General features: G+C 41.7%; 1 protein-coding gene across 2 annotated transcripts in view; it reads left to right on the top strand.

Annotated features, from left to right (window-relative positions):
* TXK (TXK tyrosine kinase) overlaps positions 1 to 6523 on the top strand; it is a 98073-nt gene that overhangs the window by 91002 nt on the left and 548 nt on the right. The window lies entirely within an intron of this gene.

Raw genomic sequence — 6523 nt, 5'->3', positions numbered from 1 at the left:
CACACGTCTGTGAGAAATCTCATAGTCGAGACATACGGGCACACGTGGCGGGGTAGCGGCGTCTCCGGGAAGCTGGAGGCCACCTCACTCGTGCAAAGATCTGCCTTGCAGGAGTCATGACCCAGCAGGCTTCGGAAGCCTTTGGGGCGGGGGTTGTCTGCATTGCACGGAAGTTGTTTGTTCCAGGGGTCGTGCGCTGCTTCCTCAAGTTTATTCTGGGGGCTTTGGAACAGATTTTTGCCCTCCCGTGCTGTTCTGTTTCTCTGGCTGCCTGTCCATCCTTCCAACCTGTAAGCGACCCTCACTCTATTCTCAGTCCTGTGCGGAAGGAGAAGCAGCGCTCCAGGCGGGGCGAGGCCTAGTCCCACAAACACCTGCTCGGATTTGTGTCAAAGCACTTCATCTGCATCCGTTCCTGAAATCTCACTGCAGTTTCTGGCCCTCCAGCTTACACATACTGAGGGGTCAGAGGTAAAGGAAGTTGGATAACCTGGCCCCAATTGTTCAACCGGCCTGGGGCAGGCTGGGTCTCAGCGGGTCTCCATGCAACATCAGTTGGGTGCAGATACTGCCCCGTGCTAGCCACGGGTGTCCTGCTGTGTGAGGACAAGGCCCTTGCACCTGCTCATCTTGCTTTTGCTCTAGGTAGGCAAGGACTACGTGCCGTTGGCGCTAACATTCATGAGGCGCCCACCTGGCTTTTCCCACTCTTAGAAGGTGTGATCGAATGAGGCAGCCTAACTGCCTGAGGCAGCACATTCCCCCCACCCCATGTGAATAGCCTTGGGGAGAGCAATTTCTGCTCATTTTGGACAACAAGCCTTAATACTTGTGCATCTATGTAAGTGTCTTCCTTGGCCATCAGGCTCAATTTTTGTCATTACCCAAGATTGGTGATGGCAGCAGAAATAGCCTCGGGTATTATGACAGGCACATGACAGTTGACTCTGGGACAAGCCATTTGTAGTTATTTGTTTTTAAAATCCAATTGCAGTTCCTCAGGAGGGAAGGTGTCGCCATGTGTGCTGTGGAAGCTGGGAGGTGGAGAACAGGTTTTCTTGGTGAGGACAAGGCCAGCCTGTGTCCAGTTGATATGCTTTCCAAGGAAGGCTGGCTTACATACAGTCTTATGTCAAAATGTACTTTTGGGATGATTTTTAAAAATCAAATTCTAGTTCTGTGCTGTCAATTTGATGCTTGCTTTTCATTTCTGAAAATAAGCAGAAAATATCTGTTTAACATTAGCCTCCTCAGGATCGATGTCACCTAGCAGAAATGGATCACGTTTTTTTCTCTGCCTATTCAAATAATTGTATATCATAACAGTTCAGAATGTGACTTCCATTTGGGAGATATTTTTTTAAGTCCCAACAAAAACCGTGTTGTTTTCATGAAAGGAGGAGGATTTTAAAATCTGCAAGTAGTTGGTTCTAGGAAAATTCTTATTCTAACTCAACACTTAGGGTGTGATAACAAATGAGCCCCTTTTCCGGGTCACCTCCTGTCACGGGCTCTGTGCTGGTTACCTGGAGCAAGTGGTGATGCTCAGAATCAGGAACTGTGAGCTTGACCTTTGCCCCTCTCATCAGAGGTGGCTGCCTTAGGACCAGTCTGAGGTTCTGGGGCAGGAGGGGTGGTAGGTGGGAAGGGAATTCGAGACTATTTACAGAAATGTTATTGTCCTGCCTTGCACTGTTCTTACTGTTTGTTAATTGGTGATTTTTCAGTTTTCAATCAACATAGTTATGGAGTTTGTCAGTTTTATGAGTGTTTTCAAGAATCAACTATTACTTTCATTGACTTTTGCTGTTTTCCAATATTAGAACCTAGATAATTTATTTTAAACCCTGTTTATCTTTTGGTACAAGCATTTAAAAGTAACACTTAGCTCCAAATAATGCTTTTGTTTTATTTGCTGGCCTCACACTTACAATTCTTTCTATGGAGATAGGTATTTCATAATTGATTATATAACATTTAGTTATTGTGATTATAAACTATGAGGATATGTCACTGACCACTCTGCTTAGTGATCTCAATGTTCGGAAGACTGACTATGAAATATTTAATAATTTAGAGCTAAGAACCAAAATCCCTCACATTATGTTAAAATAGGAATATAAAGAATTAATCTCATGCAAATGAGCATCTATTCTTAGAGGTAGTTTAAACAAGATTATAAAGATTTAGAGGCAGCTGACAAAGCAAGACAGAGAGCCAGATTAAAAGGAGTTTACCAAGTAGATAATCCAACATGGTTCAGTTCTATCAGTCAAGGTTACTGCAGGTCCCAGGAAAAGAAACCCAGTGGCATAGAGACTGGGTCAAGCTTACCACACTTCGGAGATTCAACAAAACATAGCACTCTCACACTTTTAAATTGGGAAAAAAATCTTAGAATGTGCATTTTACATATGCAGACAGAATCCCCATTGTCTTCAGTTGCAACAAAGCGATACTCTCCCCCTGACTTTCCTCCTCCCGCTGCAAGCCTTCCAGTCCAGTTCCAGAAAATGCAGGGCTCTTGTGTGTGCCTCCTTAGCTGGCTGTTACACTTTTCTGTGGTCATGTCTGCTGCCTGTCTCTCTCCTCTGCCTCATTGCTGAGGAAAGGGCTTGTGTGTGCTGCCAGGTCTTAGAGCAGTGCCGAGCACCCTGGGTGCTCAGCAGTGAATGAATAAGCACTTGTATGAATTCCATGACTTGTTGAAGAATTATTATTTTGCATTATCAAGGATGTACAAGTGAAACATGTGGTTTCATGTGATACATGGAGATGAATAATTTGGTTTCAATTTGCTAGAATTACATAACAAATTATTTAGCAAATGTTTAAGTAATGACTTGGCATATTTACATAAGTTAATTACTTACTAGCCACAAGTCCCATTGCAACATATTGGGTATTGGGAGCATAGGCCAAGCATTTCAAAGCTCTGGTTCAGGTGCTGTCCAAGGACGTGGAGGGAAGGGAAAGGGAAGATGATATATTTATTTACTGAGTGTCCTGTATACTCACAGCCTACAATAGGCAAAATCTTGTTCATTTTTCCTCACACAAACCTGGTGAGTGATGTATTTACATTTTAAGAATATGGAACTTAAGGCTCAGAAAGGTTAAGTAATTTTCTCAAGACTACACGTCTAACACCTCTTATCTCCAGAATCAAAAACAGTGAGTTCGTCATGAATTGTAGTTTGTGAAGGGAAAAGTTGCATGAAAGAAATGTGAGCACCAGGAAAGAAAGGAACATCTGAGATAAAACTAAAGAGTTACTGAAAAGATGGAAGATGGAATGAATTTGTGTGTGTGTGTATGTGTGTGTGTGTGTGTGTGTGTGTGTGTGTGTGTGTGTGTGTGTGTGTGATTCATTGGGGAAAAGCTATTTTATGATGTCCACTTGCAGAGTTTTATGATGTCGCCTGGAGGTTAAGTTGCCAGAGAGATTTACTAGACTTGTGGCTTTAAGTAGTGTATTTCATTGATTAAAATTACTTTTAAAAGTTCTCAAATAACAGGCAGATTATGAGAAAGTGAACATCCCATGTTTGCATGCATGAGCATGTTCCCAGTCTTGTGTGAGGTCGCATTAAGTAATGATTACTTTGGCTAACTCCAGTACTTTGAAAAGAAGGTAAAGGGGCCCAGCATGGTGGCTCAGTGGTTAAATCCTTGCCTTGTACATGCTGGGATCCTATATGGGTGCCAGTTTGCCAGAGTTCAGCTCCAGCCATAAAGAGGAGTGAAATGGACCACTATGATTTCATAATCATAATGGACAATGCAGGAAAGCTGTCCACTGTATTTATACAGAAGCAGTCAAACGCTGGCTCAGACTTCAAGTGGGTGTTTCCAAGGATAATTCTGCGGTTTGTTTCACCTAAAAACTCTAGAAGTTCCTGCTACAATTCTTTTTCTACAACTCAATCTTGTATCACAAAGAAAAGGAGTACCTAAAGATCAAGGAAAGAATGAAACCCTAAATACAGGTTCTTTGATTAGCATAAGGTCAATGGGGACAGCCAAGACAGTATGAATAATAAAAGACCCTTTTGCAAGACACTATTATTGACATTAACTTCCAAGCTCAGATTGAGTAAAAGAGCCAACTCCACAGAAGCAAACAATCCCTGAATGGATTAGAATTCTTCCACAGGGTGGTCTGGTGTCCATGCAAAAGGAGGCGGAGCTGCATTCAGGTGATTGTAGAGACATCCGCTGGGCGCTGCCATACAGCCGGAAGTTCCTTGTGGCCCTGCCTGCAATGGAACAATACTCTTCACACCTTTGTGTCCCCCCACAGACACTGCACGGACTCCAGCACCAGTTCATGTCCTGGCTGCTCCAGGAGCTGGGTGGGAAGTGAACTGGGAAAGCAGTAGAGGATGGCCCAAAGTTAAAAAATAATAATAATAAATAAGTAAAAAAAAAGTCAAGCATTGGGCCTGGCACTATAGCCTAGTGGCTAAATCCTCACCTTGCATCTGCTGGTGAAGAACCTAGGCGTTTTCTGCCTTTTGTGATTCTGCCTTAATGGCTTGGCTGGGGGCTGTGTGAACCTCAGGCCTGATAGCCTACGTGACACCCGGCAGGACACCTGGCAGGTCACGTAGGCAGACCACTCCTCAGGAAGGAAGTACCTGGTACTTGATAAGATTCACAGCCCAATAGCTTATCAATTTGTACTTTTTGAAAGTTGCTTGTTTCAAACCCACCAATAGAAGCCTGCTAAGTCATGACTGTATAATTAATAGCCTGAAATGTATAAGAACTGGGGGGCTTGGGCTCTCGGCCCCTTCCCTTGGCTCTTCTGGCTCGCGCTTCTTTTGTCCTCCTTGTGGATCCTTGCAGCCTCGGCTGCGGCTGCCCCTCCCCCGCCCAGCCATGCTGGGCTGGGGGAGGTGGCTGGGTTACCTAGGCTAACCTGAATAAACCACCTTTTTGCCTCAGCACCGACTTCAGACTTGATGATTATCTGGGGGTTTCAAAAACCAGCACAACATTGGGATCCCACGTGGGTGCCAATTTGTGTCCTGGATACTCCACTTCCCATTCAGCTCCCTGCTTGTGCCCTGGGAAAGCAGTGGAGGATGGCCCAAAACCTTGGGACCCTGCACCCATGTGGGAGACCTGGAAGAAACTTCTGACTCCTGGCTTCAGATTGGCTCAGCTCCAGCCATTATGGCCACTTGGGGAATGAACCAGAGGATGGAAGCTCTTTTTCTCTGTCTCTCCTTTCCAATAAATATATATATATACATATATATATATATATATTTTTTTTTTTAAAGTCAAGCATCTAGGCAAAGATCGATTTCACAATAGTTAATTTCATTGCCATAAATTTGTCAGCCTTCATTTTTTTCAGGCTTATTTAGTTTTTTGAAATACACACAATTCTTTTTCTGGAGACAGGTTTGTGGTACTGCCAGGGGCTTATTTTTCCAAAGGAGATTATGTAGCTTGTCTTGGAAAGGACATAATAAAATGGACTGGACACAATAACAAGTTAGCTGCACAAGTGGCTACAAGCTGCACAAGATAACTAGTTCTCTTAGGAAGTTATCACAGAGATGGATTTATGAAATCATATATGTTAGCTATTTAAAGGGTGTGTACAAGGTGGCATCACATTTGAAAAATGGTATGTAAGAAATGTTGGGCAGAAGGAAGGCAATAAATTAAGACAATCAGAGGTGAGCACAGATTTTTAAAAATTAGGTTCACACAAATGTTCATCAATTCCAACAACATGGTTTCTAAGAAAACAATAAATAACCCTGCTAAACATACTGACTGAAGAATAGGAAAATTAATTTTGAAATTGTTTAGAGGAAACAATCTAACAGGGAAGTCAATAGACATGTTATAGAATAATAGAATGTGATAAATATGCAATATTTAAAAGGTTGCTTTCAACAGATATTTAATAATGTAAGAATTATCATTATATGTTAAATATAAATCAGAATGATTTTATTTAAAAAGATAAGATGTTGGGTATCAGATTTATTTGTCCTAAGATGGCAAAACCATAGAATCATGTTTTAATTTTATTTTTGCCTTTCTGTGATATCAAAATTTTATGATGTATGTGTTATGATTAAAAACAGAAGATTTTGTTTGAAGATTTGGAACCCAAGAGCCAGATTTCTTAAGATACTTAGTACTCCTCTAACTTACTTGTAATATTTGATATTTTGAGAGCCTACATTTAATCCAGGCAATAACTGTTACCTGGGTTGTTGATAACAATACTGCAAATACCAGAGAAAGAATGACCGATTTTGATATTTGACAGATTTTTTTGAAAAGCAATTTTGATTAAAAGAGATAGCAGCTATTTCATGCCATTCTGATAGTTCAACCATAAACAATATTTTTTTGAGTATGTAGATGGCCAACTGTTGTATAAAGAAGTTCTTGGGGATGCTAAGTTTTGGTTCATTAGAGTACCATCTAGACACTAACCAGCATATTGTAACGGCTCTGTTCATCTGAAGAATGAACTTTTCTTAAATGA

The sequence above is a fragment of the Ochotona curzoniae genome, unplaced genomic scaffold (genome assembly GCF_017591425.1).
Source record: "Ochotona curzoniae isolate NIBS_2020 unplaced genomic scaffold, NIBS_Ocur_1.0 scaffold_4505, whole genome shotgun sequence".
Taxonomy (NCBI): domain Eukaryota; kingdom Metazoa; phylum Chordata; class Mammalia; order Lagomorpha; family Ochotonidae; genus Ochotona; species Ochotona curzoniae.
The sequence above is the reverse complement of the archived record's forward strand: the minus strand, read 5'-3'. Positions and strand labels throughout refer to the sequence as shown.